Below are 27,370 nucleotides of genomic sequence, written 5' to 3' on the forward strand. Positions count from 1 at the left end.
AAGCATTTACATATACACATAAAATAAAGATAAATAAAAACAAGTAAGAAAAAGTGCTCCTGTATTATCATGCAGGTACTTCCCAGAAATGGACAACCACCATGCCAGCCATTTTTGTAACAGCCCTAGACACTGAAGAAAGGGATCTTCACAATGGGTGGAACTCCATTTAGTACATGAATTAGTCAGGGTTCCCTAGAGTCACAGAAGGGTATGTCTCTATATAGTAAGGGAGTTTTTTATGATGACTTACAGTCTGGAGTCCAATGTCCCAACAATGGTCAGCTGTGAATGGAAATCCAAGGATCGAGTTGTTCAGTCCCACAAGGCAAGCAGGTGAAAAAGAGTGAATCGTCCATTGTCCTTATATAGCTCTCCAGCAGAAGGTGTGGCCAAATTAAAGCTGTGTTCCACCAAGCCTAGATCAAGAACTTGCTTTGTTCCAGATGACTTTGACTGAATTCAGAGACACATCTATCTGTACTGTGAGGCAGTCTCATAATATGGGACACACACCCAAACGCAGAACAGATTTTATGCCCTCGAAAAACACATATAGGGTTTGTTTGGTTTTGTTTGGTTTTCTTTCCGGATGTTGTTTGCTGTTTTCTAGTATAGGGATTGTATTAGTTAAGGTTTCTGTTGCTGCAGACAGACACCAGAACCACAGCAAGTTTTTAAAGATTTATTTAATGTATGTGAAAGTATATTACCACTGTCCTCAGTTTCACCACATCAGATCCCATTACACATGGTTGTGAGCCACCATGTGGTTGCTGGGGATTGAACTCAGGACCTCTGGAAGAGCAGTCAGTGCTCTTAACCGCTGAGCCATCTCTCCAGCCCCTACTTTTATAAAGGAAAAGCTATAATTGGGGCTGACTTACAGTTTCAAGAGGTTTAGGCCCGGCTGCTGCTAGCAGCACAAAGAAAAAGAAAAAGTCGCGGAAGGCAGTAGGATTAGAGTGGACCTGCTTCGTGGGAGGGGCATACTTTATGGTGGCAGTTCCTCCTGCCCATAATAAACCCCAATAAAAACGCAAAACCAGGGGTTGGGGATTTGGCTCACTGGCAGAGCGCTTGCCTAGGAAGCGCAAGGCCCTGGGTTTGGTCCCCAGCTCCGAAAAAAAGAACCAAAAAAAAAACAAAAAACAAAAAACAAAACAAAAAAAAACCCCGCAAAACCAGAAAAAAAAAGAGGTTTAGGCCCTATGGCAGGAAGCAGGATGGCATTCTGGCAGACATGGTGCTGGAGAAGGAGCTGAGGAGAGAGTTCTACAAACAGGTCAAAGTTTGAGCAGTTGAGACTTCAAAGCCTGCCCATAGGGCATCATTTCCACCAATGATGCCACACTTATGTTGCAGGATAGTTTTGGGCACTGTGTATTCAAATGCTGATTGCTGAGTTCAGAGGTCAGGCTGCAGGCTGAAGGCTGCAGGCTGCAGGCTGCAGGGGTTAGCATTGTCGTGATATTTGGAGCATCTCTCCTGTCTCAGTGATGTGTAAAGATTCCTTTCCACCACCTCTGAATGATTAATAAAGCTTAACTCAGCGGACAGCTGGGCAGAAGAGAACAGGGCAGGGCAGCGCATCCCAGTCTGGGGGTTCCAAGCAAAAGAGAGCAGCAGGAAGGAGAATGAGAAAGGAAGAAGAGGACGAGGGACCAGGAGGATTTACCTTGAGGTGCAATGAGAAAGCAGCCATGAGGATACACAGGGTTGCTGGGGATTGAAACAAGCTGGGGGGAAAGATTCAGATGCAGGTACAGGGCCATGTGGTTGGGAAGTTGGCAGCCTCAGAAGTTAGCCCAGTGGGTTGGAAAATATGCCTCAGGGGTTAAAAGCACGGATTATTCTTCCAGAGGTCCTGAGTTCAAATCTCAGCAACCACATGGTGGCTCACAACCATCTGTAATGGGATCTGATGCCCTCTTCTGGTGTGTCTGAAGACCACAGTACAGTGTACTCACATAAAATAAATATATCATTTTTTTTCTTTTTTTTTCTTTTTTCGGAGCTGGGGACCGAACCCAGGGCCTTGCGCTTGCTAATCAAGCGCTCTACCACTGAGCTAAATCCCCAACCCCAAATATATCATTTTTAAAAAGAGTATCTGCCCAGCAGAGTGACTGCAGCTTGTTAATAAGCTTTATTAAGGGGTTGGGGAGTTAGCTCAGTGGTAGAGCGCTTGCCTAGCAAGCGCAAGGCCCTGGGTTCGGTCCCCAGCTCCGAAAAAAAAAAAAGGAAAAAGAAAAAAATAAGTTTTATTAGGTTCCCATGTCATTTATTCAGGAGCTAACATGGGATAGAGCAGGTGCACAAACACCCCATCATTACTTTGGAGGAAAAGTGGGGACGAAAAGCCTCCAGAATGACTACATTTACACATTTCCCCCTCAATAAGGCCATACCTCTTAGTAGTGCCACTCCCTATGGGTCTATGGGGGCTATTTTATTCAAATTACCACAAAGAATAACCCCACAGCCGAGATTCCCTATCCCCCTCCCCCAAAATTTAACAAACCTCAAGTAGTATGATATACCCCATTGCCAGGAAACAAAACCCCACAACATATTACACCCAGAATAGTAAAGCCACTTAAAATCGTGGGATATATACCCATAAGGAGCCAAGAGTCCCCAAATCCTAGGATATCATCTTAGTTAGGGTTACTATTATTAACTTTCACGAAACACCATGATCAAAAGCAGCTTTGGGAGGAAAGGATTTGGGTTAAATTTCCACATCACTGTTCATCATTGAAGGAAGTCAGGACAGGAACTCAAACAGGGCAAGAACTGAGGTAGAAGCCATGGAGGTTGCTTACTGGCTTGCTCCCCAGTAAGCTCCTTGCTGCTATTCCTCACTCAGAATGCTTTCTTATAGAACCCAGGACCACCAGCCCCACCCACAGCGAGCTGGGCCCTCCCCACATCAGTCATTAATTAAGAAAGTGCCCTATCGATTTACTTCCACTCTGGTCTTCTGCAGGCATTTTCTCAAATGTGTAACTTTAACTTTTTCAACCCTTATTTTTAATGATGGTTCTTAGACCCTACAACCTTCCTTGTAGCCCACCAACTCCCAGAGGTAGTGGAAAAGAAAGGATATGGGGGAAGTGGACCTGTTTAGAAAGGTTCTTTGGGGGGTTGGGGATTTGGCTCAGTGGTAGAGCGCTTGCCTAGGAAGTGCAAGGTCCTGGGTTTGATCCCCAGCCCCGGGGGGGGGGGGGGGGGGGGAAGGTTCTTTGGAGCGACTCCCATCTGTGTCGTCTGGAAATCAGCAGCTTAGTTCACAGGTCAGCAGCAGCAGCTCCATCCACTCAAGACCACTCACAGATACACCAGCAGGCCAGTTCGGTAGAGTCAGGACAGCAAACAGGAATCAGCAGCCATGGCACTACGGAGCACAGACAGCCAGGCCTCAGCACACGTCAGCAAGAGGAACCTGGAGGAACACAGAAGAAGTTCTGAGCTCTACCTGTCTCAGAGAAGCGAAGAGCAGCAGAGAGAAAACAAGTATTGCACAGCTCGCTCTATAAGCAAGCCTGGTTCAGCCTCTGTCACAGTCTTTGGAGTCCTTTTTAGCCTTCCTCCAAACATCACGTGTCCTCCACGGGGCCTGCCTCAGCACGAGTCCGAGTCTGTCTCAGCTGACGTCACTCTGCCAATCAGCCGAGGAAACACAACAACCTTAAATTCCTATCACTGTACAATGAACAAAAAGAAAATCCCTAAATATGTATCAATATATAATAATTCAAACAAAACAACTTTACATTTCCATTAATATATAATAATTAAACAAAACTTAAATTTATAGATTAAACAAAAACCTTAAATATCAATATAGAATAATGTAAAAAAGAAATATAAATTATTTTTGTATATGAGCACACTGTAGCGGTCTTCAGACACACCAGAAGAGGGCATCAGATCTCATTACAGATGGTTGTGAGCCACCATGTGGTTGCTGGGATTTGAACTCAGGACCTCAGGAAGAACAGTCGGTGCTCCTAACCACTGAGCCATCTCTCCAGCCCTATATTTCTATCAATATAGAATATAGTTAAACAAAAACCTTAAATTTATATTAATATACAATAATTTTAAAACTTAAATTTTTAACCAATATACAGTAATTGAAGCAAAACAACTTCAAACCCATAACATATCATGCACCTGAAAGCATCCACTCCAACAGAAGGGATCGGGATATATATTCGTTTCCTGATGAATTGGGGCAAAGAATTCCTGTTTGGGGGCCCCAAAGAAAAAAATGGTTAGTCCGCAAAAACCCTAACTGTAGCATTTATTGACCAGTCTCTGTATTTAGCCGGTCTCCACACTGTCTCTCTTTGTGATGGATCACTTGGGCTAGCCCTTTTTTGAAGTTGATTTGCATGTGCTTTTTGGAGAAATCAGTGACTGAGACAGCCTGTGAACCATTTAGGCTATTTGCTTTGTGAAGACATCCATGTCTCAGGTAGTAAGAGGTTTTCCTTGGTCAGATCTGATTTTTTAAAATTAATTAATTAACTAATTTTATTTATTTATTTTTACACTGCAGATTTTATTCTACTCTCAGTCCACCGTCTGACTGTTCCACATCTAATACCTCCCCCCACCTCTGTCTCCACAAGGATGTTCCCACCCCACCCACCCCACCAGACCTCTAAACTCCCTGGGGCCTCCAGTCTCTTGAGGGTTAGGTGCATCTTCTCTGACTGAACCCAGACCCGGGAGTCCTCTGCTGTATATGTGTCGGGGCCTCATCTCAGCTGGTGAATGCTGCCTGGTTGGAAGTCCAGGTTAATTGAGACTGCTGGTCCTCCTACTCTCCTACTGGGTTGCCCTCCTCCTCAGCTTCTTCCAGCTTTTCCCTAATTCAACCAGAGGAGTCAGCAGCTGCTGTCCATTGGCTGATGCACATATCTGCATCTGACTCTTTCAGCTGCTTGTTGGGTCTTTTAGAGGGCAGTCATGATAGGGTCCTTTCTGTGAGTGCCCCATAGCCTCAGTAATGGTGTCAGGTCTTGGGGCCTCCCCTTGAGCTGGATCCCACTTTGGACCTGTCGATGGACCTTCTTTTCCTCAGGCTCTTCTCCATTTCCATCCCTGCAGTTCTTCCGGACAGGAACAATTATGGGTCAGAGTTTTGACTATGGGATGGCAACCCCACCCCGCACTTGATGCCCTGTCTTCCTGCTGGAAGTGGGCTCAAAATGTTCCCTCTTCCCACTGTAGGGCATTTCATTTAGGGCCCCCCTTTGAGTCCTGAGAGTCTCTCACTTCCCAGGTCTCTGATACATTCTGTAGAGTCCTCCCAACCTCCTTCTTCCCAAGGCTGCCTGTTTGCATTCTTTCTGCTGGCCCTTGGGGCTTCATTCCCTTTTCCCACTCAATACCAGATCATGTTCCCCTCTCCTCCCACTCCCACCCCTGTCCCCTTTTCCTCAGATCTAGTCTTTATAAGTTTTGTTGGTAACCATATTTTTTCATTCCCTGTAGATACATAAGCATAACCACTTCTCATCTTAAAACTATTGCTTGTTTCCACTCTAATGTCAACGCATCTTATAATATATTGGTTAGTCTAGTTCCTCAGTTTACCATACAAGATCTACCTATGAGACAGCAATCAATACCATGAGGGTGGAGCTCCAGGAGTCAAGTTCCTTCTGTAAGGCTTCAGAGCCTAAAGTTTCCATCACTTCATGTGACAAACCACATCCAAACCATAGAAGGAACATCAACCTGTAGGTCAGACTGTAATTTACTGACTCTAACCATTCTCATAAAATCTTAGCAAGTCAGGTGTGGAGAGATAATCTGAAATGTTAGACCCCTCTGCATCCAAGCTTTGAAAAAGGACCTGCCAGGCCCCCAAACTTATGGTGGTAGGAACCACATTATCAATACAAAATCCTGTCCATGGAGATTGTAGCCTGAGTTTTTAAATTTAAAAATATTTAGAAAAAATGTTCTCTTGCAAATTTATGGCCTCTGGCTTCTTTTTCTTAATTTGTTCATACTTTTCTTTTTTTTTTTTTTTTTTCGGAGCTGGGGATCGAACCCAGGGCCTTGCGCTTGCTAGGCAAGCGCTCTACCACTGAGCTAAATCCCCAACCCCTTGTTCATACTTTTCAAAGGGGGAGGTAGATAATTCTCTTCTTGATTCCCATCTCAATCCTGGTTTCATATCTATTTGTTTGAGGGTATAAATTAGAGAAATTATTACTCTGCTCCAGAATACTACTTTCCAATTAGATAACTACTGTCTACTAAGATATCTGCTAAACTCGTTATTGCAAAGATTCAGAGGGTGACCTATCTGTGGTTTTACATATGATTTGTATTTGTACATGCATGTAAACATACGGATTTTTTAACGTTTTTTTTTTTTTTTTTTTTTTTTTTTGGAGCTGGGGACCGAACCCAGGGCCTTGCGCTTCCTGGGTAAGCGCTCTACCACTGAGCTAAATCCCCAGCCCCAAACATACGGATTTTAAACCCATTTTTTTAAACCTATTTTTTAAAGATTTATTTATTATATAAGTACACTGTAGCTGTCTTCAGACACACCAGAAAAGGGCATCAGATCCCATTACAGATGGCTGTGAGCCACCATGTGGTTGTTGGGATTTGAACTCAGGACCTGTAGAAGAGCAGTCAGTGTCCTTAACCACTGAGCCATCTCTACAGCCCCTAAAGCTATTGTTTTGTTTTGTTTTACCACTATTGCCCCTTTAAAATTAAAAAACAAACAAACAAACAGGTTTTTCAGAATTTTTAATTTAATCTATGGTAAGAAACAATTCTAAAAATTTCTTTCTTAAGATCATCTTTTCTGTTTTTTGTTTGTTTTGCTTTGTTTTGTTTTTCAAGAGGAGGGTTCTCTGTGTAGCTCTGACTGTCCTAGAACTCACTATGTAGACCAAGCTAGCCTCGAATTCACAGAGATCTGCCTTCCTCTGTCACCCAAGTACCAGAGTCAAGGGTATGTGCTGCCACTGCCCAGCTAAACTTCTGACTTCTAGCAGGTCTGATCTTTGTTTCTCATCAATTATTACCACTTGGTACCCAATAAGACAATCTGGTTAAAAGAAATATTATATTGTTTTCTAATGTCTTCCACATTGTGGCTTTCCACTTTTGCAAGCCAAATCTTATATAATGTCAAAATAATAAAAGAGAGCCAAGCTGGTATCCACATATAAAAGCTACGGTGACGTGGATACTGAGGACCAACTTTTCCTAGAATTAGAGCCAGCCACTCCACTGAGGTTATAGTTAAGGAACCAAGCTGGCCAAAAGAAAAACTTAAGATGTATTTAAGTATTCCAAATATAAGTAAGACAGTTCAGAGAATACAAGTAACTAGAAGATGGGGCAAGCACATAGTCAAAATATATAAAAAAATTTTAAATATATATTATATAATTTAAACACACACACACACACACACACACACACACACACACACACACACACACATTGCCTTCCAGTCTCTCTAGTGATAGTCCTTGCCACTCATTGGCTCCTAGGACCAGCCCATCCTTTCGTGGTTAGCTCCATACTGCCTGTAAGCCATGGCCTCCCAGATTGGTCAGACTTATTCCAGGAAAAGTAGAAGCCACTTTGACCTCCTGGTCAACTTGCACTTTGTCGCCTCCTACACCCACCTCAATCTGGGCTCTGGAGAACACTTCTTCCAGCAACGAACCAGAAGCATAAGGGTCCTAAGCTACGGAGTGGAGTATTCTTCTAGGACGTGCAGAAGCCATCTCAGGAGGAGTAGGATAAAATTCAGGAACCCATGGAAGTTGCCTTGGTCTTAGAGAAGAACCCAAGCTAGGCCCTTCTTGAACATTCATGCTCTGGGTTCTGCCTGCATGGTTTCTCATCTCTATGACTTTCTTTTAAAAAAAGATTTATTTATTTATTTATTATCACCGAACCCAGGGCTTTGCGCTTCCTAGGCAAGTGTTCTACCACTGAGCTAAATCCCCAACCCCTTGAAGAGGAATCTTAACCACTGAGCTATCTCTCTACCCCGTGCACGCATGCATGCACACACACAAAAATTCAGAAAAATGTCTACATGTGTTCATTTCTTTTTTTATATTTTACTATATATTTTATATATAGTCATTTTATATTATATATGTATATATGTGTATATATATATGTATATATATGTGTGTGTATATATATGTGTGTGTGTATATATATATCTCCAGCCCCCTATGGCTCGCTTTTCTATTAGAGAGAAAGTGCTGGCCAGCAGGCATGGTGACACACACCTTTAATCCCAGTGCTTGGGAAGCAGAGACAAGCAGATCTCTGAGATCAAGGCTGGCGCAATCTACAGAATCAGTTCTAGGACAGTCAGGGCTACACAGCAAAACTCTGTGTGGACAAACCAAAGAATATTTTTTTTTTGGTTCTTTTTTTCGGAGCTGGGGACCGAACCCAGGGCCTTGCGCTTCCTAGGCAAGCGCTCTACCACTGAGCTAAATCCCCAGCCCCAAGAATATTTATTATTATAGTATGTATGGTAAGGGGAGCACACATGCCGCAGGGACTGTGTGGAGGTCGGACACAAGTCTTATAGAGCCAATTTTCTTTCTCTACCTTTACATGGTCCTAGAGCTATGGACTCAGATCATCAGGCTTGTACAGCAAACACTTGGCTGGCTGAGTCATTTTGCCAGCCAGTGTGCTTACCGTTAGTCAGAGCAGGAGACAGGGAGATCATTGAAGCTGTGTATTGTGCTACAGCCCTGGAATGTCAGTATTTGGTGGAGGATCACTCGTTCAGTTAGGTAGAGATTTTGAGGTAAGCCTGGGCTACAAAAGACACCGTTGAGGGATAGAGGAAGAAGGGAGGGGGAAAGAAGAGAAGAGAGACTGAAGGACATTGAAAGCATACATTTTTTGCTACTCAGTTTCCTGTCTTTAAAATGGGTCATCCCAAAGTGCCAGTTAAGAGATTCTGTGAACAGGACCTCCATTGGTGGGGTGTTCTTTCCTATACATGTGACAAAGAGTCATAGTAGGGTGTCCCTCAGGTGAGAAGGGCCTTCATCTTTCTATTGCCAGAACAGTTGGAGTGGACAACTGAAGCTTTGAAAGCTTCGTCCTTTCATCTTGACCATCTTTAAGAATGAACATATGGGTCTGGAGAGATGGCTCGGCGGTTAAGAGCACTGACTGTTCTTCCAGGGGTCCTGAGTTCAATTCCCAGCAACCACACACGGTGGCTCACAAGCATCTAAAAGAGGGTTTGGTGCCCTCTGCTGGCACGTGGGTGTACATGCAACAGAAAAGAATGACTACCTGAGGCTAGAGAAGATGGCTTAGAAGTTAAAAGCACTAGCTGTTCTCTTTGACTAGGGTTGGATTTCTAGCACCAACATAGTGGCTCACAACACTTTATGATTTCATTCCTAGGAGGGTAAGGGAATCCCTTTTGGACTCCATGGGCACAAACACACATGCAGGCAAAACACTCACTCATACATGTAAAATTCATATTAAGTTTGTTTCTATTTTAAAAGAGCTTTAGAGGTTGGGGATTTAGCTCAGTGGTAGAGCGCTTGCCTAGCAAGCGCAAGGCCCTGGGTTCGGTCCCCAGCTCCGGGAAAAAAAAAAAAGTAAAAGAGCTAGAAGCTCTTGGGTGGATACACATTCAGGACTCGGGGTGCTGCTCAGTGCTGGGGCACTTGCTTAGCATGCACAAGACCCAGCATTCTATTCTTCCAAACCCCAAGAAAAGATTTTTGTTTTCATAATTGGTACTTTATATAGTCCAAGACAAACTTTACATATTACATCCTGACTGCAGTTTCCCGTCCCTCCCCTCCCCTAACCTCCTCCCTCTGCCCCAACTTCCCCTCACTGCTAGATCCACCTCCTCTCAGAAAAGAGCAGGCCTTCCAGGGGCATTGGCCAAATATGGCATAACAAAGTACAGTAAGAGCAGGCAGGCGTATATTCTCACGTCAAGGCTGGACTGGGCAACTTAATAGGAGGAAAAGTTCCCACGAGTAGGAAAAAGAGTCAGAGATAGCCTCTGCTCCCACTCTTAGGATTCCCACACGACACCAAGCTACACAACTATAACATATATACACAGGACTTAGGTCAGACCCCAGAGGCTCCCTGATCTCTGTGAGCTCCCATGAGCCGTGGTCAGTTGATTCTGTGCGCCATGTTCTCCTGGTGTCCTGACCCCTCTGGCTCCTCAGATCCTTCCTTCCCCAGCCATGCAGGACTCCTCAAGCTCCACCTAGTGTTTGGCTGTGGGACTCTGTATCTGCTCGCACCAGTTGCTTCATGGAGTCTCTCTGGTCTCTCCCATGATGATTATGCTCAGCTCCATTCCCAAAACACTCTGCAGGCGGGACAAACTATAGGTTGGCGGTTTTGTGACTGGGTTGGTGTCCTAATCCGTCCACTCAGACCTCGCATCTTTATATAATAGTAGGAAAAGGAAAGATCTCAGGACAAAGGCTTTCTCCCAACAAGGCCTACAGATTACTCCCTCTATCAGGTTGAGAAAAAGCATATCAAATGTTCCCCTCCAAAGGTGAATAGCTAGTCACAGGAAGCAAATTTCTTATGTTTGGTTTAGAATGATCATAATATCTGTGCAGTCATGGTGTACACCTTTTTAAAAAAAATTCATTTATTTCATGTATGAATACACTGTAGCTGTCTTCAGACACACCAGAAGAGGGCATCAGATCCCATTGCAGATGGTTCTGAGCCACCATGTGGTTGTTGGGATTTGAACTCAGGACCTCTGGAAGCGCAGTCAGTGCTCTTAACCTCTGAGCCATCTCTCCAGCCATGGTGCATACCTTTAATCCCAGCACTTGGGAGGCAAAGGCAGGCAGATCTCTGTGAGTTTGAGGCAAGCCTGGTCTACACGGTGAGTTCCAGAACAGCCAGGAGGTAGTTTTGGGGTTGGTGATTTAGCTCAGTGGTAGAGTGCTTGCCTAGCAAGCGCAAGGCCCTGGGTTCGGTCCCCAGCTCCGAAAAAGAAGAAAAGAAAAAGACAAGTGCCACCAGAACAGCCAGGACTGTTATACAGAGAAACCCTGTCTTTTTTTTTTTGTTGTTCTTTTTTTTTTTTTTTTTCGGAGCTGGGGACCAAACCCAGGGCCTTGCGCTTCCTAGGTAAGCGCTCTACCACTGAGCTAAATCCCCAGCCCCTGAAACCCTGTCTTAAAACACCCATAGCCAACCAAACAAAAGAATAATCTACCTCTTTTGGAGAACTGGGTAATGGCTTCGGGGGACAATAGTGCAAGGCCCCTTATGCAGAACTGAGCACTTCAACAATCTGTTCTGCAAGAGAACCCAACGCACAGACAACTCCCAGTCAGCTGCCCAAGAGGGTCTTGGAGTCTTCCTGGACCCAAGTCATCCTTCTGACTCAGCTTCCCAAACAGCTAGAATTACAAGTGTGCACCACCATGCCTGGCTTCTTCCTGTTTAAACAGTATTTACTGGCGATCTATTGTGTGTGAAGGTTGGTAACAGATGATACTGGGAAAACATCAGATAGCTGTTCTCTCACAGTTATGGTTTTAAGGGGGTGGGAAAGGGCAGAAGCAAAATGCTGGGCGAGTGCTGGACTGCAAGGCGAGCCTCATTCTAGCCCAGGGGAACTGTACTGCAGTTGTATGGCTTAGGTTCTATCTTTGCTCCCTCCAGGTTGTGTTTCCTTCTTTTGAACTAAAAAGAGTTGACATCAGCAATCTCAAAAGACACAGCATGCCTGTCTGAGGCTGTAGACTGAGGCCAAGGATAGAATTTATGGCAGAGAGGGCCATACAAACGGAAGACCTAGAGGCCTTGTGGCTTCTGCTTCCTCTTACTCATCAAAAGCAAGAAGGGTCAATGAAGGGATCAGGCAGGGTCTTTGCTGGAATTTAGCTCATAAACTGCTGGAACCAAGAGGCTTAAAGGACAGATAAGAAAGAAAAAAATGGTGCTCCTGGGAACTTGCGAGGCCTGGTGTGAGGGATGAGAGGAGGTGGCAGAGAAAGGAAGCAGAGCCTCCCTTTCCCAGGGAGCAGGGACTGCCTTCCAGGCTGATGCTTTGAGTGCAGCTGCTTAGAAATCCCACCCTGCCTGTCCTGGGACTCCAGGGGAAAAGGTGCCACCCTGTCTATGCCACCCGCAAGTCGAGTCTTCTCCAGCAAAGTCAATGCACAGAATCACACCCAATGCAAGGGGACCCAATGCACAGACAACTCCCAGTCAGCTGCCCAAGAGCATCTCGGACTCTTCCTGTTCCCAAGTCATCCTTCTGACTCAGCTTCCCAAGCAGTTAAGATTAGAGTGCGCACCACCATGCCTGGCTCCTTCCTGTTTAAACAGTATTTACTGGCGATCTATTGTATGTGCAGATTGGTGCCAGATGGTTCTGGGAAAACATCGGATAGCTGTTCTCTCACAGTTAGAGGTTTGGAGGGGGTGGGAAACGGCAGAAGCAAAAGGCTGGGCGAGATAGCTTGATGGCCATTCCCAGGATTTACAGGGGACTTCATTTCCTGGTTCTTCTTGTTCTGGTGACTACCAGTCTTCCTTAGTGTGTAAATTTGAGTGTTCTGTCTGTATCAGGTGCCATTCTACCTTCCTCTTATAAGAACACTGTAGGGGCCAGGCTTTGGTGGCACACACCTTTTTTTAAAAAAAGATTTATTTATTTTATGTATATGAGCACACTGTAGCGGTCTTCAGACACACCAGAGGAGGGCATCAGATCTCTTTACAGATGGTTGTGAGCCACCATGCGGTTGCTGGGATTTGAACTCAGGACCTCAGGAAGAGCAGCCAGTGCTCCTAACCACTGAGTCATCTCTCCAGCCCCAGTGGCACACACCTTTAACCCCAGCACTTGGGAGCAGAAGCAAATGGATCTCTGTGAGTTTGAGGCCAGCCTGGTGTACAGAGTTCCAGGACAACTAGGACTACACAGAGAAACTTCCAAAACTAACCAACCAAACAAACAACCAACCAACAACAACAACAATAAAACAAACATTGTACTGTAGTGGGGCTGGAGAAAAGGTTCAGTGAATTAATGGTTAAGAGAATTTGCTGTTCTCAAAGAGGATCTAAGTTCCCAATACCCACATGAGTGCCCAGAACTGTCTATAACCCTGTTCTAGGGGGTCCAATGCCATTGTTTGACTTCTGTGGGCACTAAGCATGTGGGTAGCATAATACACAGTGCACATACATACATGCAGGCAAACACACATAAAAATAAATTTTAAAAATGAAAAAAGGGGGGGGCTGGAGAGATGGCTCAGCGGTTAAGAGCACTGGCTGCTCTTCCAGAGATCCTGAGTTCAATTCCCAGCAACCACATGGTGGCTCCCAACCATCTGTAATGGGATCTGATGCCCTCTTCTGGTGTGTCTGAAGACAGTGACAGTGTACTCATCTATAATAAATAAATAAATCTTTTAAAAAATGAAAAAAAAAAGCAAACACTGTAGTGGCTGCTCTAAAGCTTGGTGCTAGAGTACTTGGCTAACATACTCGAGGTCCTGGGTGTCACCTCCAGCATACATACATAGTAAAACCAAAAGAATACTTATGATTGCCTTTAGGATCCATCCAGATGTTATTTCCAGATATGTAACTTTGGGGGGAAAAAGTAAATTTTAATGTGTGAAAGTGTTGTGCCTGCATGTATGTCTGTGCGCTACATGTATGTCTGGTGCCAGTAGAGGCCAGAAAGAGGCTGAGGCAGGAGGCTTGCGAATTTGAGGAGAGCGGATGATATATAGAGTGAGTTCTAAATTAGATAGCTTGGGTCACAGAGACTCTGTCTTCAAAATGAAACAAAAATACTTCTGTATGGGATACACTGTGAGCTTTAGCTATGCTATACAGTGATCATGGGGAGGCCAGGGAGCATGCCCTAGAATGTCCTTGTACTGCCAAGAATTCATGTTTTTACTAACATATGGTTTACACATGTTTATTGTGACATTATGAATGTGATATGTGCCATTCAGCTATAAAGAGGACTGAAATGAAATACTATTCAGCTATAAAGAGGACTGGAATGGAATACTATTCAGCTATAAAGAAGAATGAAATCATGTAATTTGTAGCAAAATGCCTAGAATTGGAGGCTAGTGTGCTGAGTAAAAAGAATTAAGTACCACATCCCCTTTCCATATGAGAAAGCTGGACTTAAGGCAGGCTTGATTTTTTTGTTTTTTGTTTTGTTGAGACAGGGTTTCTTGGTGTCACCCTGGCTGTCCTAGAACTAGCTCCCGTGTATCAGAGATCCACCTTCATCTGCCTCTTGAGTACCAGGATTAAAGGCATGTGCTACCACCACCCAGGAAAATTCTTATTATTATGAAAGTGTGGCTCCATTCTTTTGGGTAGGGTATTTGTTTTTTGAGGCAGGGTGAGGTCTCGCTATGTAGTCTTGGCTGTCCTGGAACTTACTCTGTAAAGCAGGCTGGCCTCAGATGCATAGACATTGACCTGCCTCTGCCTCCCAGGTGCTGAAGGAATATACCGCCATGTCTGGTCTAAATATGACCCAACTGTTACATGGGAGCTGTTAATACTATCATTTATAACTTTAAATATTATTTATTACTATGGATGTATGCATGATATATGGGTGTAGACACACATGTCATGTCACATTTGTGGCTGTCAGAGGACTATGGCATGGTTTCTCCTCTTCCACCTTTAACTGGGTTTTAGATGTAGAACTCAGGTCAGCACGCTTACACAGCAAGGGTTTTGACCTATGGTGTCGTTTTCTCTGTCTTACCGTTCAGAATGTGGAGTCGAGAAAATATTAACCAGGCATACTCAATTAGGTGAGGTCAGGTGGCAAACAGGGCTCTGAGTGCTCAGGTAGTATGAAGTAGCTGGGAGTTTCGGGGGCACGGAAGAGCCATGAGACCATGCACAGTACAAAGAACGTAGGTGTGATTTCTGAACCTCTGGGCGGAATTACAGAAACATCTGCCTGCCCACAGTCCTCTCTGGGCCTTCCAGGCATGCAGAGAGATCAGTCTGTAGAAGATAGAGAGGCAGAGATAGAGTCGGGTGGCTGTAGAGCCCCGTGCTCTCACGAACAAGCCCAGCTAGCAGTGGGAGAGCCCAGGACCTATCCAGAGGGGCAGCTATACCAGCTGCACTGTCCGCCACTGTCACTGCCTGGAGGCAGCTGTCTCGTAGCAAAGCAGAAACCATGGACACTCAACAGAGAATTGTTTACTCTCTTCTTCTTACGATACTAGAGCCTGAACCCAGGGCCTCAAGCATGATAGCAAGTTTAAAACTTTTCTACATTTAAAATCGTGTTTTTTAAAAATGTGTCTGGATGTTTTACCTGCCTGTATATCTGTGTACCACCTATGTGCTCTTAACTACTTAGCCATCCTCTCTCCAGCCCTTTCTGAGATGATTTTTTTTTGAGACAAGGTTTCATGTAGCAGAGACTAGCTTTAAACTGCATCTGTTGGAGAAGACAGTCTTGAATTCTTTTTTTTTATTTTTATTTATTTATTATATATAAGTACACTGTAGATGTCTTCAGATACACCAGAAGAGGGCATCAGATCTCTTTACAGATGGTTGTGAGCCACCATGTGGTTGCTGGGAATTGAACTCAGGACCTCTGGAAGAGCAGTCAGTGCTCTTAACCACTGAGCCATCTCTCCAGCCCGACAGTCTTGAATTCTTGATCCTGCCTCTCTACCTCTCAAGTTATGGCCATATGCCACCCCACCTGGAGTTGAGGATATGTTTAATGACTGGCCAGTATTAAATATTTTATCTATCTATCTATCTATCTATCTATCTATCTATCTATCTATCTATCTATCTATCTTTGAGATGAACAAATAGGGTCTTGCTACACAGGTCTGGCTAGCCCAGAATTCACTTTGTAGACCAGGATGACACATTTCTGTCTCCCAATTGCTGGGATTAAAGGCATGTGCCACTATGCCAGCTATTTTGGTTTTTACATTGGGTCTTTCTGTGTATTCCAGGTTAGACTTGAACTCAAAGTCCTTGTACCTCAGCCTTGTAAGCGCTGAGATTCCAAGCATGTACCACCGCCTCCTCACCTGGATCTCCTCTGTTTTGTTTTGAGACAGACTTCTCTGTAGCCCAGGTTAGATGCTCCACCATGCTCGAGTGTATGAAGTGCTAGGTTTTAAACTCAGGGCTTCCTACACACTAGACAAGCATTCTACCAACTGAGGTATAGCCCTAGCCCTTGTTTTAAGGCTGCCCTTGATCTTTCTGCTCTCGCTTCAGCCTCCTGAGTGCCAGGATGATAGATGTGCACCACCATGCCGGGCTTCTAATTAAATGCTTTTGAAAAATCTCTTGCAGCCAGCAGACAGGTGAGCAAATAATTGGAACACGCACATCACAGAAGAACATATCCAAATGCCCAGTAAACGTGTGAGAGGTCTTCGCCCTCAGTCCTCATTAAGGAAAAGAGAAGTCAAATTACAAAGGAGGAAGTGCAGAGACTACTAGACGGGTAAACAGTTGAAGATGATTATCTTTAAGTGCACACCTTCCATCAGTGGTCTCAGGAAGGAGCCTGTTTCAAGGAGGGAATCAGCCTCAAGGTGTTGGGTAGTCTCGAGTCTCCCAGTGAACAAATGTAACGATACATGCCTTGTAACCCCGATAGTTAGGAAGCAGAGGAAGGAGGATCAAGATTTGAGGTCAGTCTGGGTCATACAAGGCCCTCTGATAAATAATAATAGCCACCACCAACAACAAGAGGTGTTATCAGGCTGGTGGGACGGTCTGTTGAAGGAAGTGGGTGGGGCAAGTGTGAGGACTACATTAAAGTTTGTGTTCGAACCATAAGCAGAATAATTCAGGTACTGCCCAGCCATTTCTAGCTAACATGCACCAGGGAAGTGGGTGTGTGGGTGGGAATGAAGTCTGTCAGCGGCAAGATGGGAACATAATACCGCAGGACATGGATGAGGAAAGTACCATCAGTGAGAGAGGTCACATACTGTGAAAAATGCCAACGTGGTGCTTGGAGCCACTGACATGGAGAAAAGTTGGCATTCCGTGACCCAGGGCTAACCCCACCATCCATCTGTCTGGAGTCTCGAACCTAGAAGCCATTGTCACCATGACCTCCTAGATGTTTGCCAGGGACTGCTACTTGGACTTTAACTGGTAGAGTTTGAGCAGAATGGGAAGAAACCCATCTGTGAGTTCTCGTTTGCTATCGTGAGATTGCCTACCCAAAGCTCTTCCCAGGTACCGAGGTTTTTCCTGCACTTTAAACTGCACCAAGACCTTCCAGATTCCTATAGGCTGCTGGTTCTGCACCTGCACACTGGCTCTAAGGTTGGCAGTGTTTCCAAGGCAGTACTTTCTCGTAGCTATTTGAATCTTGCCTAGCAAGTCCAAGTTGCAGACTTGGTAAAGAAGCTGACGTTACTGACTTGTATTCAAGATTTGGTACACTGTGCATCAGACAACCCTTTTCAGTCTCTCTCTGTACCCTTTCATTTTAAATCATGGGCATTGTATTTCAGACACACCTGTCTCAGCAGTATTAAGAAACTCTTGGGGCTGGGGATTTAGCTCAGTGGTAGAGCGCTTGCCTAGGAAGCGCAAGGCCCTGGGTTTGGTCCCCAGCTCCGAAAAAAAAAAAAAAAAAAAGAACCAAAAAAAAAAGAAAGAAAGAAACTCTTGCAGGGCAGTGGGAGTGCCTGCCTTTAAACCCAGCACTTGGGAGTCAGAGGCAGGTGGATTTCTGTGAGTTCCAGACCAGCTTGGTCTACAGAGTGAATTCCAGGACAGCCAAGGCTACACAGAGAAACTTTGTCTCTAAAACAAAACAAAACAAAACAAACAAAACAAACAAAAGCAGGCTGAGCAAGCCATGGGGAGGACATATGATGGCTGACATTTTTAGTTCCAATACTTGGGAGGCAGAGGCAGGGGGGTCTCTGAGTTTGAGGCCTGTCTCAGAAACTGTGAGGGGTAGGGAAAGATAATGATTTATACTCTCCTGCTTCCATTACCAAATTCTGGAATTACAGATTTGCTAGGAGACTATGGTTTTTTGTTTTTTTTTTTTTGGTTCTTTTTTTCGGAGCTGGGGACCGAACCCAGGGCCTTGCGCTTCCTAGGTAAGCGCTCCCTAGGTAAGCGCTCTAACCACTGAGCTAAATCCCCAGCCGAGACTATGTTTTTTTAAAGATTTATTTCATGTATGTGAGTACACTGTCACTTTCTTCAGACACACCAGAAGAGGGCATCAGATCCCATTACAGATGGTTGTGAGCTGCCATGTGATTGCTGGGATTTGAACTCAGGACCTCTGGAAGAGCAGTCAGTGCTCTTAACCGCTGAGCCATCTCTCCAGCCCTACTATCTTTTTTAAAAAAGTGTGTGTGTGTGTGTGTGTGTGTGTGTGTGTGTGTGTGTGTGTGTGCACTCTTGTGGAGATCAAAGAGCAACTATGGTTGGTTTCTGTCACTGAGAATTCAGGGGATCAGACTGAAGTTATCCAGCTTGCATGACAAGCATCTTTATCTCACTTGTCCAAAATTACACTTTTAAAATTATCTACTTATTTTATGTGTGCTCATAATTTTGACTGAAGCTTGCCTGGTACCCTTGGAAGCCAACAAGAGAGGGCATTGGATCACCTGGGGCTGCAGTTACAAGTGGTTGTGAGCCACCATATGGGTACTAGGAATTGAACCCAGGTACTCTGGAAGAGCAGTCACATCTCTTAACTTCTGAGCCATCTCTCCAGCCCAAGATTGGTTTTTTTTTTTTTTTTTCGGAGCTGGGGACCGAACCCAGGGCCTTGTGGTTGCTAGGCAAGCGCTCTACCACTGAGCTAAATCCCCAACCCCCCAAGATTGTATTTTTAATGATCAAATTTTGAGTGTAGGATGTTTGGCTAGGAGGAAAGTAGTGGTCAAGTCAACTCATAAGGTTATTATTGCACTGTGAGTGTAACCTAGAGAATTGTATTGAGGACATTGTGAAGGACAGGTTCTACCTCTAGGTGGAGATGAGCCATTGTGTCCTCTCTTAAGGATTAGTTGATCTAGTGGGACAGACAGGTCAGAGGACCTTGGTAAGGTTACCACCCCTAGGGAGGAGGTTCACGTTAGGATTATACTTTTCCTTCCCAGAATTCCCACCCTTAATTCAGTCCCAGTGATCCACCATGAGGTTCAGATGGATCTGCCTGCCTTTGCCATTATCTATTTCTTTTTCTTTTGGATGTTGGCCGCAACCCAAATTTGTTTTTAAGCTCCCTTCATTTATGCTTTTGGCTTTTGCTCCTCTCCCCTCATCCCTTTAAAAATGTTTTTTTTTTTTTTCCGGAGCTGAGGACCGAACCCAGGGCCTTGTGCTTGCTAGGCAAGTGCTCTACCACTGAGCTAAATCCCCAACCCCATGTTTTTTTTTTTTAACACAGGGTTTCTCTTTGTAACAGATCCCTGGCTGTCTTGGAACTTGTTCTGAAGGCCAGGCTGGGCTCAGACTCACAGAGATCCTCCTGCCTCTACCTCCTGTGTGCTGGGGTTACAGGTGTGTGCCACTGCACTTGACCCTTGCTCTTTTTCTAAAGCTCCTTTCCCAGCCAAGTATGTATGTGCGACTGTACCACATGTGTACCTGCTATGCTCGAAGGGGCCAGAAGAAGGTTTCAGATCCTCGAACTGGAGTTACAGATAATTGTTAGGCACCATGTAGGTGTGAGGAATTGAACCTGGGTCCCCTGAAAGAGCAGCTAAATCTTCTAACTGCTGAGCCACCTCTCCAACCCCAAGTCCTTTTAAAATTATTTTATTATTTTATTATTTTAAAAGATTTATTCATTTATTATATATAAGTACACTGTAGCTGTCTTCAGACACACCAGAAGAGGGCATCAGATCTCTTTACAGATGGTTGTGAGCCACCATGTGGTTGCTGAGAATTGAACTCAGGACCTCTGGAAGAGCAGTTGGGGCTCTTAACCGCTGAACCATCTCTCCAGCCCCTTAAAATTATTTTATTAATGAAATTGAGAAGTCCACAAGAGGACCCTGACTTCCCTTGTATTATCTGTTGGCATCCTAAGATGTTCTGCTGGGAGTCTCTAAGATTTCTAGTAATACTTCTTTCCTGTCTTTTAATTCTGTAATTGGCAGAGAAAACAAAGTCTATTCCTGTACACCTATATGGTATTAATGTGAAAAGTCATTTCAGGGTATATATAACAGTCTGGGAAATATCTTCAAACTCTATGTCTTCGGAGCCAGAGCTATGGCTCTACTTGTTCTTCCAGAGGGCCCAGGTTCAGTTCCCAGCACCCACATGGAGGCTCGCCAGCCCTCTATCACTCCAGCTCCAGGGGATCCAGCACACTCTTCTGGTCTCCACGCATATATGTGATACACGGACATACAAATCACAAGGGTGGGGGGTGGATATGGAAGGACTGGGAAGTGTGATTGGGGTACATGATGTGAAATTCCCAAAGAATCAATAAAAAGTATTTTGAGAGTTAAAAAAAGAGATACTCTTCATGCCCATTGTTAGGAGTCCCGCAAGAACACCAAGCTACATGACCATAACATATATGCAGAGAAGCTAGCTCAGACCCATACAGGCTCCCTGATTGTGTCTGTGAGCCACTGTGGGCCCTGATTAGCTGATTGTGTGAGCCCCTCTGACTCCTACAATCCTTCCTCCCCCCTCTTCTGTGGGATTCCCCTGAGTCTGCCTACTGTTTGAATGTGGGTCTCTGCATCTGTTCCCATCAGTTGCCGGATGGTGCCCCTCTGGTAACAGTTGGGTTAGGCACTGAGCTATGAGTCATTAGGAATCATTTCACCAACTTTTTTGCCAGTCATGTTTGATTCTACCCTGGGTCTCTGGGCTATCTAGCCTCTACATCCAGGCAGTGGCAGGCATTTTCTCCCTCTTATGGTGTGGGCCTTATGTTGGATCAGTCATTGGTTGGCCACACCCACAATTACCCCAGCACATCCTGCAGGCAGGATAGATTGTAGGTTGAAAGTTGTATGGCTGGGTTAATATAGCAACCCCACTGCTAGGAGCCTTGCCTGGTTATAGAACATGGCCAGTCTGGCCTCCGTATCCCTCCTTACTAAGAGACTTCCCTAGGTTCACTTGTCAATTCCAGGGAGGTTGGTTGCATTAACACTAGCTTTCTGCATTCCTCCCCAAATGCCCGCTAACTCCAGTTGCCTCTGCCAGCATTTTCTCCCGCCATCTTCCCCGCACCCAGTCCCTCCTGTTCCACCTTCGCCTGTCCCTGGTCCATCTGTTTCTTCTTCCCAAGGAGATCCATGCATCCCCCACCTCTTGAGCCCTCCTTGTTATTTAGCCTCTCACAGTCTGTGGATTTTAGTATGATTATCATTTACTTAACAGCTAATGTCCACTAAAAAGTGAATATTACTCAGCTGTTAAAACAAAGACATGAAGTTTGCAGGCAAATGGATGGAACTAGAAAAGATCATCCTGAGTGAGTTAACCCAGACCTAGAAAAGCAAATCCTTACACTCTTTTTTTTTAAGAAGACAGTGTCTCACTGTGTAGTCCTGGAACTCACTGTGTAGAGTAGACTGGCACTAAACTCACAGAGATCCACCTGCCTCTGCCTCCTGAGGGCTGGGATTAAATGCATGCACCACCACGCCATATATATCCTAGAGGTCAGAAGCATCCCACAGAGGTCAGAAGCATCCCTTAGAACTGGAGTGAGTATGGTTGTGGGCTACCATGTGGGTCCTGGGAACTGAATTAACCTGGATCCTTTACAAGAGCAACAAGTGCTCTTAACTCCTGAGCAAACATTCTACTCTCCCCATATCAGATTTCTTTTTTTTTTCTCCAGAGCTGGGGACTGAACCCAGGGCCTTGCGCTTGCTAGGCAAGCACTCTACCGCTGAGCTAAATCCCCAACCCCCCCACATCAGATTTCTTATCAAACAACACCAGATTCAGGGAAGATAACAAACAAGGTATTTCCTCCTGAGTGTTGGGATTAAAAGCAAGCATTACCACACCTTGCCTGGAGTTCTGCATTTAATCAAACTTTCCCGGGTGGAGAAGACAGTGTTGAGAGCATTTCTTGCTCTTGTAGAACATGATCAGGGTTCAAGTTCCAACACAGTGCTTCACAACTATATGCAACTCCAGTTCCAGGGGAATCTATGTCCTGCTCTTCTGGCCTCTGCAGTCCCCATGCATGCATGTGGTGCACAGACATACACGCAGGCAAAACACCTATACACATAAATTAAAAAATATCTCAAAAATTAATCCATGCAAAAATGGTTTTAGGGGTTGGGGATTTAGCTCAGTGGTAGAGCGCTTGCCTAGGAACCGCAAGGCCCTGGGTTCGGTCCCCAGCTCCGAAAAAAAGAACCAAAAAAAAAAATGGTTTTATATGTTAGTCACTAGATGTTAGGTTAGGTTAGACACAGAGAGGTGGGCAAGAAGTGGCTATTTAGGGGGCTAAAAATGACCAAGATAAGTTGTAATTCAGCTCTGGACTTAGAATATTTGACCCTTACAACAGTAGTTGAAATTCTAATCAGTTAATCAGCCTTGTAGCAAGGGCATTTGAGGGTGAATTTTGTTTTGTTTTACAAAAGAGGACCAACCTCTTCTCTTTTTCAAGATTTATTTATTTATTATATAAGTACATTGTAGCTGTCTTCAGACACACAGCAGAAGAGGGTATCCGATCCCATTACAGATGGTTGTGAGCCACCATGTGGTTGCTGGAAATTAAACTCAGGACCTCTGGAAGAGCAGTCAGTGCTCTTAACCGCTGAGTCATCTCTCCAGCTTGTTTCATTATTTTAAAGATTTGTTTATTTATTTTATGTGAGTACACTGTTGCTCCCCTCAGACATATCAGAAGAGGGCATCAGATCCCATTATAGAAGGCTGGGAGCCTTCACGTGGTTGCTGGGATTTGAACTCAGGACTTCTGAAAGAGCAGCCAGTGTTCTTAAGCACTGAGCCATCTCTTTCAGCCCTCTGAATTGTTTAAGTATCTGTGTTTGAAATAGTATCAAGAACATTCCTTTTTTTTTTTTTTTTGGTTCTTTTTTTCGGAGCTGGGGACCGAACCCAGGGCCTTGCACTTCCTAGGCAAGCGCTCTACCACTGAGCTAAATCCCCAGCCCGAGAACATTCCTAATGGAGTGAAGGAGACAAGCATTTGAGACAACTAAAACGTATACCTTTTTTCCCTTCTTATTTGTCTGAGACAAGAATTCACTGTGTAGTCCTAGCTCATCTGGAACGCACTCTGTCAACCAGACTGGCCAGGAACTCACAGAATCTGCCTGCCTCTGCCTCCCAAGTGCTAGAATTATAAGTGTGGGATAGCATACCTGACCAAAATTTATATACTTTTTTCCTTTCAAAGGGCTTTATTTTTGGTCCAATGCTTTGTATGGGCTTTGAGGTGGCCACAAAGCTGCCTAGTGGCTGGAGAGGCTCATTTCTGAGGCTCTGCACAGCAGAGGCAGGAGCCACCTGGGAAGCTAGAAGACCCTGTAATCTGTCTGAGGGCGAGCAACTTGAGGAGACACCCTGAGATAGCTGGGGTACTCCAATCTGCAGTGGCTGTGGCCCCTCCAGCCTGAGAAAGTTGGTCAGATGCTTGCCCATTTTCTTAATAAGCTTCTGCTCATTCAGGAAGTGACTCTAGAAAGTCATAGAGGGGCTGGAGAGATGGCTCAGTGGTTCAGAGCACTGACTGCTCTTCTGGAGGTCCTGAGTTCAATTCCCAGCAACCACATGGTGGCTCACAACCATCTGTAATGGGATCTGATGTCCTCTTCCGGTGTGTCTGAAGACAGCTACAGCGTACTTACATATAATAAATAAATAAATCTTTTTTAAAAGAAAGTCATAGAGATGAGAAACCATGCAGGCAGAACCCAGAGCATGAATGTTCAAGAAGGGCCTAGCTTGGGTTCTTCTCTAAGACCAAGGCAACTTCCATGGGTTCCTGAATTTTATCCTACTCCTCCTGAGATGGCTTCTGCACGTCCTAGAAGAATACTCCACTCCGTAGCTTAGGACCTTTATGCTTCTTGGTTCGTTGCTGGAAGAAGTGTTCTCCAGAGCCCAGATTGAGGTGGGTGTAGGAGGCGACAAAGTGCAAGTTGACCAGGAGGTCAAAGTGGCTTCTACTTTTCCTGGAATAAGTCTGACCAATCTGGGAGGCCATGGCTTACAGGCAGTATGGAGCTAACCACGAAAGGACAGGCTGGTCCTAGGAGCCAATGAGTGGCAAGGACTATCACTAGAGAGACTAGAAGGCAATGTGTGTGTGTGTGTGTGTGTGTGTGTGTGTGTGTGTGTGTGTTTAAATTATATATGTTTAAAATTTTTTTATATATTTTGACTATGTGCTTGCCCCATCTTCTAGTTACTTGTATTCTCTGAACTGTCTTACTTATATTTGGAATACTTAAATACATCTTAAGTTTTTCTTTTGGCCAGCTTGGTTCCTTAACTATAACCTCAGTGGAGTGGCTGGCTCTAATTCTAGGAAAAGTTGGTCCTCAGTATCCACGTCACCGTAGCTTTTATATGTGGATACCAGCTTGGCTCTCTTTTATTATTTTGACATTATATAAGATTTGGCTTGCAAAAGTGGAAAGCCACAATGTGGAAGACATTAGATAACAATATAATATTTCTTTTAACCAGATTGTCTTATTGGGTACCAAGTGGTAATAATTGATGAGAAACAAAGATCAGACCTGCTAGAAGTCAGAAGTTTAGCTGGGCAGTGGCAGCACATACCCTTGACTCTGGTACTTGGGTGACAGAGGAAGGCAGATCTCTGTGAGTTCGAGGCAGCTTGGTCTACATAGTGAGTTCTAGGACAGTCAGAGCTACACAGAGAACCCTCCTCTTGAAAAACAAAACAAAGCAAAACAAACAAAAAACAGAAAAGATGATCTTAAGAAAGAAATTTTTAGCTGGGGATTTAGCTCAGTGGTAGAGCGCTTACCTAGGAAGCGCAAGGCCCTGGGTTCGGTCCCCAGCTCCGGAAAAAAAAAAAAAGTGCTTGCAGTCAAGAAAGAAATTTTTAGAATTGTTTCTTACCATAGATTAAAGATTCTGAAAAATCTGTTTGTTTGTTTTTTTTTTAATTTTAAAAGGGCAATAGTGGTAAAACAAAACAAAACAAAACAATAGCTTTAGGGGCTGGAGAGATGGCTCAGTGGTTAAGAGCACTGACTGCTCTTCCAGAGGTCCTGAGTTCAAATCCCAACAACCACATGGTGGCTCCCAACCATCTGTAAAGAGATCTGATGCCCTCTTCTGGTGTGTCTGAAGACAGCTACAGTGCACTCACATCAATAAATACATTTTTTAAAAATGTCTATAACTTATAAACAGCAACTTTTGACATGTAGTAAGTGTGCCCTAATCTTCAGTGTGCTTAGCTGGGTCATAACGACTCTTACCCTTTGTTATATTAAATGTCTATAACTTATAAACAATAAATACATTTTTAAAAAAATGGCCATTCATAGCCAATGAGTGTTGCTAAGTGTTATGGATAGTGTTGGGTTCCTATTGGACACCGAGCATCCACTAAGTACAATGCAAAATACATGGCTCTGTGCATCTACTTGCAGAGTGAGGCGCCCTTTACCAGACAAGCAAAGCAGAGCCAGTTGTGGTAACCCAGAGTGCATGCTTGCACACACTCATGAACCACAGAGAAGCATCTAAAATGAAACAGCTCGAATGGACTCCAATGATGGTCATTTTTAAAAAGATTTATTTATTTTATGTATTTGTATGCTCCATCTGCATGTACACCTGCATGCCAGAAGAGGGCACCAGATCATACTACAGACGGTTGTGAGTCAGCATGTGGTAGCTGGGATTTGAACTCAGGACCTCTGGAAGAGCAGTCAGTACCCTTAACCACTGAGCCATCTCTCCAGCCGCTTAAACAATGGTCATTGGTCATTTTGTAGGGCAGGGATGGCCTGTGTAGTCCATATGTGAATACATGGCATTCACCTGCATCTTTTATTTTTCAATGCTGGGGATCAAGCCCAGAGTCTGGCACTGCTAGGGCAGTCTACCCCCGAGTCATTGCGCTATATCCCCAGCTGTCTTTTGGAGATAGGATTTCACTATAGAATTTACTCTGTAGCCCAGGCTGGTCTGGGATTCACAGACTTCCTCTGCCTTGGCTTCCTGGAGGCTGGGATTACAGATCTGTACCAGCGGCCTGGCTCTACAAACCTCTTTTTTTGTTATGTTGGCAGCTGAACCTGAAGCCAGACCAACATGCTAGCATTTTTTATTTTTAGAGATGATCTTGACAATCTGTCCAGGTTGTCTTAAACAATTTTAAAACATTTTATGGGTATGCATGATTTGCTAGCATGTATGTCTTTGCACCACTTGTGTGCATGACGTCCCAGGATGCCTGAAGAGAGTGTTAGATCCCTGGGGACTAGAATCTTAGACAGTTGTGAGTCACTATGTTGGTGCTGAAGATTGAACTGTAGTCCTCTGTAAGAGTAGCCATTCTTCTTAACCACTAAGCCTAAAACTTAACCCTGGCCTAAAACTGTTGGTCCTTTGGTTCCAGCCTTTTTTTTTTTAAGATTTATTCATAGGGGTTGGGGATTTAGCTCAGTGGTAGAGCGCTTGCCTAGCAAGCGCAAGGCCCTGGTTCGGTCCCCAGCTCCGGAAAAAAAAAAGATTTATTCATTTATAATATATAAGTACACCGTAGCTGTCTTCAGACACACCAGAAGAGGGCATCGGATCTCTTTACAGATGGTTGTGAGCCACCATGTGGTTGTTGGGATTTGAACTCAGGACCTCTGGAAGAGCAGTCAGTGCTCTTAACCGCTGAGCCACCTCTCCAGCCCCAGCCTTTTTAAGTAGGTAGAATTATAAGCCTCTGTGACCAGACCTATCTGGCAACAATTTTTAAAGGAAAACAATATGTTTAACAATACCCAGAGCACACAGTATTTATGTTTGGGGTAACCAGGTGTGTGCACAGAAGCAAAAAACTCAGACTCAACTAACCCTGGTCCTGATAGGTAACCCACAAGAGAGAAGAGTACTTGTTGAAAGCGAGACAAATAGTGGTGGGGTGGGGAGACCAAGAGTGGTAGGAATTGTGAGACTCCTAATACAGCGAGACCCTTTCAAAGAAATCCTAGCTCAGGACTAGAGAGGACTAGGTCAGCAGTTGAAAGCATTCGCTGCTCTTCCGGAGAACCTAGAGTCAACTCCCAGTATGCATGTGGTAGAT

At 44.5% G+C, this 27,370-nt stretch overlaps 1 long non-coding RNA gene across 4 annotated transcripts in view; it reads right to left on the minus strand.

Annotated features, from left to right (window-relative positions):
• Window positions 1–253: 253 nt before the first annotated feature.
• The window catches only part of LOC102554502 (uncharacterized), an 85,034-nt gene continuing 57,917 nt past the window's right edge, over window positions 254–27,370 (minus strand). For 3 of the 4 annotated variants that reach the window (XR_015646921.1, XR_015646922.1, XR_015646924.1), the window contains one exon: window positions 2,919–3,448. This is a non-coding gene — a long non-coding RNA (uncharacterized LOC102554502). Of the gene's footprint in view, window positions 420–2,918; window positions 3,449–27,370 lie in introns of those variants that run through there. The other variant, XR_015646923.1, reaches the window with a different exon arrangement.

This window comes from Rattus norvegicus, chromosome X (genome assembly GCF_021556685.1).
Source record: "Rattus norvegicus strain SHRSP/BbbUtx chromosome X, alternate assembly SHRSP_T2T, whole genome shotgun sequence".
Lineage (NCBI taxonomy): Eukaryota > Metazoa > Chordata > Mammalia > Rodentia > Muridae > Rattus > Rattus norvegicus.